This window comes from Armigeres subalbatus, unplaced genomic scaffold (assembly GCF_024139115.2).
Source record: "Armigeres subalbatus isolate Guangzhou_Male unplaced genomic scaffold, GZ_Asu_2 Contig209, whole genome shotgun sequence".
In the NCBI taxonomy this organism is placed as follows: domain Eukaryota; kingdom Metazoa; phylum Arthropoda; class Insecta; order Diptera; family Culicidae; genus Armigeres; species Armigeres subalbatus.
This window is the reverse complement of record NW_026942935.1, coordinates 1-9,591: the sequence shown is the minus strand read 5'-3', so window position 1 is coordinate 9,591 and position 9,591 is coordinate 1. Positions and strand designations below refer to the sequence as shown.

The 9,591-nt window shown below is 36.5% G+C and overlaps 1 pseudogene; it reads left to right on the top strand.

Moving 5' to 3' along the window:
• Positions 1–3,282: 3,282 nt before the first annotated feature.
• LOC134203752 (uncharacterized) lies at positions 3,283–4,671 on the top strand (annotated as a pseudogene).
• Positions 4,672–9,591: the final 4,920 nt, after the last annotated feature.

Sequence of the window (9,591 nt, the reverse complement as noted above, 5' to 3'; positions counted from 1 at the left end):
CGAGTTTCGCCTGAAAAATCTGATGAACTTCTTATAAAAATTCTTCAAGATTTTCCAAAATAATCCAAAATAAATGCTTTGAAGTTTAGAGAACTTTTCGGAATTACCAACAGAAGCTCTTTGGTAATATCCAAAAGAAAATTGTTTTGAATTTCAGCAGGAGATTCTTTGGAATTTACATAAGAAATTGTTCCAAATTACTACAAGAAAATGTTCGGATTATCCGCGGAAAGTTCCTGTTGAGTTTCTGTTGAATATTTTTCGAAATTTACTCAGAAAATTCTTCATAATTGTAGAAGAGTGCGGCTAGTAGAATGTGTGTTTTAATGTTAGCTTGCTCAGTCTAGAAAACATAAGACGGCTAATTTGGCATGGCCATCGTTAAAACAGAAAATTCTTCAGAATATCTGCGGGAGACTCTGGAGTTTTCATAGGAAATTCTTTGAAATTTTCACGAGAAATTCTCCGGAATTTGAATGGAAAATTCTTTAGAATTTCCACGCAAAGTTGTTTAAAATGTAAATTTCAATAATAAAATATTTGGACGGATACGGAAAACGCTCGAAAAATTGTTCGGAGTTTTTAAGGAATTTCGCTGGATTTCCAAGGAAAATTCATTGTACAGCAGACGTTTGATAATTCCAAGTCTTTTCGACTGCAATTCGATAGTCGCAACAGTTTTGCAGTTATCGGACCTATGAACTTCCATGTCCACCCTTGAACTTGAACTTGAAAATGTCCACCCATTTGGCCAAATGACATTTACGGCGAAATGGCCTTATTGTCAAAAGATCATTGAACGAAATTTCGCAACCTCTCTACTTTGTAAGCTGATTTAAGCCAAAAAATATCAAACCAAATCGCATTAAGCCGAATTGAACGTATATCCGAAACTGCTATTAGGTCAAATTGGTTTGTCCGCAAATGCTGTTTGGCCGAAAACGACATATGGCCCTTTCAGCCGTAGACGTAGTTTAGCCAAAAAAATCGTTAGACCAAATAGTTCATTTCCAGGAACTTTTTTCAAATAGGCCCAATTGATTCTGTCCTTGATTTTTTGAAATGGCGATTGTGCTCTGAATTCAAACTATTTTGCACAACTAATACACCCAACAGAAAGAATAGATTGCGATCTATCAGGTAGTAATGTCAATTGAACGAAATATGGAGAATAGAGAGAGTATGCGTCCTTTCAAATTTCATGGTCAAATACAGTTAAGCTCCAAACGAAATTCAGCGGAACGGCGATGGAAACAAAAAAAAATTACAAAAAATATATGGGCTAACTGTCAAATCTGCCGTTTCCATCGCCGTTCCGCTGTATTGTGTGGGGGCCTTTTACGCCTATTTGAAAAAAGTTCCTAGATTTGACCAAAAATATGCCGTTTGGTAGGAATGGTCATTTGGGAGAAAAAGCCATTTGGCCCGAAAATGTCCTTTCTGCAAAACAACCCTTTTGGCCAAACGGAATTTTCCGTCAAATGAACTACTAGACTAAACGTCTTCTTATAAAATTTAATTCTTACCAAATTGCATTTTTGGTCAAATGATCTATTCGGTCATACGACTTTTTCGGCCGAACGGCATTTTTAGTCGAATGTTCCTTTCGGCTGTATGATGCTTTCGGCCAAACTACATTTCCGGTCAAACAATTTCCGACCTGATATCAGTTTAGACAAACGTTCACTTCGGCTTGGCTAAATGGAAATTGGTTAGAAGACTTTTGGCTTAACGGCCAGTATCGGCATAAAAAATAGAAAGGTTACGGAATTGTGTTCAACTGTCATTTGACAATTTCGCCAACGAGTGGCCAATTATTACCATATCTAGGAAATTTTTTCAAATGTACCTAATTTATTCTGACCTTGATTTTTGGAATAATAATTGTGCTCTTAATAGGGCACTGCACTGACTTTCGTTCTTCATAAATTTTGACGTTTACTGGCCTTGCTGTTTTCTAATTTCTTTGCAGCAAAAAAGTGACAAAGCAGTTCGTGCAGTGCCCTATTCAAACTATTTGGTCAACTCATGCACCCAACAGAAATAATGGATTGCGACCTATCTGGTAGTAACGTCATTTAAGCAAAATATGCTGCATAGAGCAAGTATGAATCGTTTCAAATTTCAAGGTCAAATATAGTTACGCCTATTTGAAAAAAGTTCCTAGATATTATCCATTCAGTAATTGACGTTATGCCAAATAACATTTTCGACCAAATGGCCAAAAGACATTTTTGTCTAATGACTTCTGTGGCCAAACGATCATTTCGGCCAGACGACTTGTGAGGGCAAGCGGCTTTTTCAGAACAATTACCAGTTCGGCCGTCTGGTACTTTCGGCCAATCGAATTTCCCAAACATGTTTTATGGACAATGCAAAGAATTGTTTGTAGAAATCCAAAGAAAATCCTTTAAAAAAAAAATCGACCAATTTTCCGTTGAGTTTTCTAAAGTTTTTTTTTTAATTTACATTTTAAATAATCTTCCGCGAAAGATTTGAAGAATTTTTGAAAATTCCAGGGAATCTCCCGCGGATATTCCGAAGAATTTTCTGTTTTAATGTTGGTTATGCCAAACCAAACTGGTCATCTTCATTAATCAAGATTGAGAAAATCAACGTTAAAGCATCTTCCAATCACAAGAAGCATATTCTAAGAATACTCAAAAGAAACTTAACAAAAACTTTCGCGGATATTCATAATATTTTTCAGTAGAAATTTGGAACATCTTCTGACTTCAACAACAATATCCTGATGATATTCTCATGTAAAATCTGAAGAGCTTTTTGTTGAAATTCCAAATAATTTCCGTTGGGAAATCCAAAGAGCTCCACTTGGTAATCCCAACGAATTCTCGGAACTTCAAGTTAAAAAAAAATATCTCGGATCTTAACGCGAGTTTTTTCTTAGTTTTTACAGAGAGTTTTTTAAAATTTCAATAAGAAATTGTATTAAACTTTCAATTATTGGTATTCTCTTCGAAAAATTCTCTGGTGTTTCAACGAGATGTTGAAGAGATCAAACAGGAAATTTTACGGACTTCTTCAATATTGAATCGGCGTGGAAAATTGTAGATTAGCGGCGTGACAAATTTTAAACGGCGGCGCGCCGGTGCAAAATTGTCGGCGGCGGCGGCGTGCCAAAAACTGCCGGCGGCGGCGGCGCACACCTCTAGCTATAGGTGCAGTCAAGATCATCTTGAAACTTTTTTTGCAGCCATTCGAGCTAAAGGTGGAAACAACAATAACCCCACTACGGTGCAGTTTAAAGCTGCTTACAAGAGGATGATTGTGAACAACGATGTTACTTCCTCGGCGTTTTCCAATTGTCGCAACTTTGATGAGGTCAAAATGCTGCATGCTGAAGAAAAAGCGCTGTTCTATCTTGAGTCCATGAAGCACTCGGCGGCGATGGAATGCAGTATGATTGAAGATGATAACGGTGTCTATCGATGTGCTTTACCACAGGTGTGGGCCAAACCCTCAAGTATTACTTGTTCAACGAAAATTCACTCTTTTGAGAGAGAAGCTCTCAGCTTGGTTGCCGAAGATGGCCGAAGGCGACCGACCGTCACGTCTGGCATACTCAGTACAATTTGTATAACAGACGTGACGTTTCATTCCGTCCACCCACTGTGGGTGGCAATGTTTACGTTATTGGCTGTCAAACGACAAACTCGTTTCGACTGCAGCGTCTCTACATTCGAACACTGAAAACTTTCGAAGCATGATAGCACTTTGTTTGAAACTTGAGTGGTCCATATTGCAGTTTTCATTCTATTGGTTTTGTTTTAGTGAAGCCGAAAAATAATGAACTTCTATATTGTACAGGTAACATCATCCTAATACTTGCGTGTCGTATTAAAATATTAGCTTTTTTTTAATTATTTTGTTGGATAAAATTGATAAAATCAAAACTTTCAATGAGCTTCTGTAATTTTTTTTCAGTTATGAAGAATGAACATTCGGATATTGAAATTCAAATGAACGTCGTGGAACCCTTGATTATGTTGGAGAATCAGTGAGACGGATTTAAGAAGGATATGCAGGTTTTGCGGCCAATCATATTGTCTGCATAGGTTACCGTAATATCCAACGCAGTGATATACTAACGGAAGTGGTTGGTTACGTTACGTTACGCAAACCTCCCATCCAGGATGTTATCCGCACGAAGTTCTGTTGCTAGTTGGGCCGGATATTTCAAGATGGATATTGAAATGCTCTTGCAAAGCTGGCACAGCCAAGTGCAAGCATATAATCGCTTGTCTTTTGTTCATTGAAAAGTAAGTACCATAGTTGAGCACATAAGAATAAGGAATAACTTAATATTTAGCTATTTTAGTTTCATTTAGCAATTAAAAAAATATGTATAAATTATTAAATGATTTAAAATTAAATCCAACCTGAATCATGCAAGTCAGTTTCGCTCACATATTTTCTTTTATAGAAATCGTCTTCTGGAATACATTTCGTGCACAGCCGTGACTCTGGCCATGCATTTCGAAAGCTGGGAGAAAAGCTACATGGGGAGCAAAGCGAGTCACAGATCTGTGTTGTGTAAATAAGCCTAAACTTCTTGAAACACCGGAGAGCAATGCCGAATTGGAGTTATTAACAACCAGTTTCAACAGGATCCTGAATGGTAACAACAAATATAATCTTTCTATAGACTAATTATAAAATATTTTACATTTTCAGTGTCAAAAACTCTTCCATATACAAACACATCCAAGGAAGACATATGAATGAACCAAAACATTTCCGAATCGAGCGATACAAAGTTCTCGTGGAACTGACAACTCGACCCCCTACATCGATGCCAAAGAGTTAATAACGTGCCTAGAAAAACCTTCTTCTATAGTAGTTCAAACGATGCCTATTGAAATCAAAGAATATCGTGAATACTTTGAGAAGGCAATTAAAGTTAATATAGAGAAGTGTGTTGAAATCGCTATTGAGACGCAGGACCAGAATACGAACAGCTGGCGAATCTTTCGCTCTAAGCGTATAACAGCAAGTTCAGCTTACAAACTTTTTACGTATTTAAATAATAAACGTCCAGATTGGGATAGAAAGATATCTCAATATTGGGATAGCAAAACATTAAAAGTTGCGGCTACAAAATACGGAAAGGAAGCGGAACCTTTCGCTTTCAATTGCTACAGAAAGTATAATCCAAACATAAAGAAATGTGGGCTGGTAATACATCCGACGGAGTGTTGGATGGCAGGGTCACTGGATGGAGTTGATCCGATATCCAATATCGTTCTAGAAATTAAATGCCCCATGAACAAAGACGCATCACTGACAGATATCATGAATTCAAATGCTATAAAACTGTATATAAAAAATGCCCTGTTTCAGAAGAACTGTTACTAAATGATCACCATGCGTATTATTGTCAGATCCAACTCAATATGTTCATATTAAATTGTAAACGCGGTGATTTTGTAGTGTATTCAATGAAAGATGATAAGTTTTTGCTAATAGAAGTTCAATTAAATGAGGAGTTCATAACTAGAGTAGTCAACGGACTAAAGAAACTGTATTTGGAAAGAATGCTAGGAAAAATTTGTACTTGACGAATCAATGAAGCTTTTGAACAATATGTTTGTACAGTGTTTTAATGAATGGTCTTGTTATAATGTAAAACAAGGAAATAATATGTCTAGGGAGAAATTTTCAGAACGACATAAATAGAAATTAAGTTGTTAAATTAAAACTCAATGTCAGTATCAACTGACACATAATTTTGTTCTATATCAATACCTCCCTGATTTCGTTATACTTTGCATTAAATGAGGATGGAGACTTAATGATATCTGCAATTTTATTAAATACTTACTGTGTTCGATTATGTAGGATAAAATGAATAATTGGCGAGTCTCCTAATCACCGCTGCCAGCATCTAAGAAGTGCTAACATATATGCGCGAAAACCAGCAAGAAAGTAAACTCAATAAATTTGAATGGCGGAGGCTGAAAGTGGAAAGTATTTCATTTGTGTCGGTTTCAATATTGAGTCCACAGTATTATGGTACAATGGTCCATCAGCCATATGGAGAAATACTACTGAACTTCAACAATAAGAAGATGCTAAGATGGTACTAATCTTACTGATATTGTCTCAAAATAAACTGAAAACTATGATTATAAAATTCCATGGCATTCATGGATGAGTAGATTTTTTTTTTCGCAATGCGAACTGCACGTGTCATCAAAGCATTCACCGCCTCGCTCCCCCACATGGCACACAAATTTTCAAAACATATCAAAGTAGCCTTTTTATTCCTATCCCTTTTTCGTTTTATTTTTGGGTGCGAGCATGCTGCATTCACTTCACTGTACGTTGCCAAGGCAACAAGAAGGTTTGGATCTATTATTCATATTTTGTGTATTTTGTTGTTTGTCACATTTTAATGTAGAATCAACTTTTGATGGTACGAAACAACCGACGGTTCAAATGAAACATTACGTATTGTATTAGCAAGACGTTTATTACAACATCAAAACTTTTCTCTGGTTATAAATGAAAATGTAAAAATCTTTCAACAGTTTGTGCTAAGTGTTTAGGTGCTACATCTAAAATTTGTCATCGTTCAATACTGGTGCAGTTAGATTAACGATTCCGCAGACTACGCACATTATGTCGTCTATATGACCAAGCATAGCAGTGTTAATAGTGGTTGTTAGTATCCCAAAGATCTTCACTCTTTGAATGACACGTTCAACGTGTACCCTGGCACGAGCAATCGCCTCATTTCTACTGGCTTCGTTTGGTGTTAGTTTGTTTCCTTTCATGAATGGTGGTATATGTAATTTTATACACTTAGTGGAACATTCATTTTCAATTGAAACGCCCTTATCTACCATCACTTCATCGATATGTGATTCCAAACGATCTATCAATCTCTCCTCATTGAAAATAAATTTGTCCGAAGATTTTCCCGAATATGCCTTACTAACAAATGTAATTAGACCTGCGGGTGATACACCGATCAAGAATTTGACGGTTCGTCGTGATTTGTAGTTTGAGTAGCAAGATATCCTACAGTTCAAACATTTGAGTGTAGCCACAGGTATCTCAGTAGCGTCAAGAACTACGGTTACATTGGGGAAATGTTCTCGGAAGCATAAAGGAACATTATTCTGAAGCTCTTCTTTAGATGGCCAGTAAATGAACTGCTTTAAAATCCTTGACAAAATTTGGATTGTATGCGAAAAATAAGCCGATACTGTTACACCAGACGTACGAAACAGAATCCCTAGCGCCTCATATGAAATGTTTTGTTTTAGCTTAGCCAGTGTCAATATTACTCGATCAGATGAGTGCATTTTAAAACATCTTGGGAAAATATTACTTTCTAAAGATTTTACTGCTAGACACAGTTCGATTAATTGTTCCATTGTGGGGATTCCTGTCCAAATATTAACCTCTTTATCCGTGATTAGTAAATCCGATAGAATTATTTTGCAGTCTCTTTGAATACTTTTTCTGCTTCACTGTATATGGAATTGCCCATTTCTCCTTGCAGTCCAGATCGTTCAATTGGTGTTTCCGTAATATGATCCACATTGCCTTCTAATGATGTAGCATGTAAAAGATGGGATGAAGAAATTTTACTGGAACAGCCTTCTCCTGAATCGATACAATGACATGATGATTCGCTGGAGATCCGTTCTGTATTCGCTTCTGCCGTTAAATCTGGACGTCGCTCTTCAACCATAGGTGACAATAATGTTGAACTCAAGCAACTTTCATTTGTTTCGTTGCTGTTAACTGGTGCTTCGTATCCCACCTGTTGTTCAGTCAATTTGACTTCTTCAGTTTCATAAGACGGTTGGACATCATAATTCAAATCATTTTCTGAATTGTACGCAGAATTTAATGAAGAGTTGATTGATGAATTCGTCCATGCTCGTTCCGATGTGACAAGTAACGGTACAGCGTTTTTCTTCAAGTATCGTCCACCTGCAATGATAGTTTTAAACAAAAAATGAGCTAGGGTTATGTTAATCAATTTGTCGAGCTGGATGTGTTAAGATAACTTCCACTGTTTGGAATATATTAAAGACTATTCAACGTGGTGCAGTGAAGAAGAAGAAACCAATATTACCTGGAGTGTAATCAGTTTGTTGAAAATGGATACTGCACACTCGTGAGTTTTTTGTTGGCATTTTACGGCAATTCAAATTTTTTAACCACATTTGGAACCGTTTATCTTTCTTGTGCGGAAACTGGTGCAACAAAACACCGTTCTGAGCTTTCGAAAACATCCATATACATAACAAATACGATTGCTCCTAGCTCTAGGTTTGTGAAACAAACAATAATTATGGTCCCAGAGATGAGACGGGGGATTCGTTGACAACCGAGGCCGTTCTGGAAACTTTGGTAATTTGGTGATTTTTCTCGACGGAACGGCGTTTGGCTTAAGATATTTCGAAGTTACTGAAATTAAACAGTTAATGTTAGTTAATTGTTATTAGTTTAGTTTGAATTCAATACCTTTACAACAGTCTTCATCATTGAAATGTCTGAGACAAATCCGAAGATTAGAAACCGGAAGGCCATCCGTTATAGCTAGTGTAATCTTCCAACGCCGGAGAGTAGACCGCTGAGTAGGAAATGGTTGTAATGTTCTTCTCCTCTTCGTATTGCATCCTGCTACACAGCATATTCCTTTCGGGTTCATTTTAGATTCTCGTACAGGAATTTTTCTCGAAGGAACAGTTTTAGGTTTAAGCGTTATTCGTTAACAACATCCTGGAACATTAAAAAAATAATAATAATAAAATATAATTAAACTAGAATGCTACTTACGTATTATAAAATCATTTTCTTTGAAGTGCTGTTGACATATTTTTTCGTTCCGGTCGCCTGATTATCGCATATACTGTATCCACTTACGATAAACTTGGTGACCGTTTGATGGTACCGATAAAAAAAGGTAAACCGGAAGCAGCTTCAGTGCTGCGGCAAGATGGAACAATGCACATCATTCTTGAAAATAAAAATCTTGATTTTCAAACACTTGACATTAAAAATCCCCACTATCAAAGTTCAAATATGTAGTAAACACTTTTTCTTACTTAATGCACTTAATATCTTCAATGTAAACGCTGTAAAAAGCGTCGTTTTTCAAAATTTAAATTATATGCACAACTATTCTGGTTTGTTTTGACAAATCGACAGAACATCATCATCCTTCGTACACACGCGCCATCTGTATGCCAGCATGAGCCTTAGATCGCGAATTTTTTCGACTACTGCAGTAGGAATCGGCGTTTTTCAGAAAAATATCGATACTGCCGAATCGATGTTTTTATTATCGAAATATCGATGCCGAAAAATATCGGCGTTGAAACATCGATATTCCGATATATCGATACGCCCAAAAAATTAAAAGCACGAGCAAAAAAAAACGGAAACTTCGATTTCCCATTTCAGATTATCGAATCACACATCAAAGATTCGCTGTTTTTAACAGATTGTGCCTAATATGCTATATTTTTATTTTGAAAAAATCGAAATCCGATATCATCAACAAAAAATCGATACGGTCAAATATCGAACATAAAAAAATCGATACAA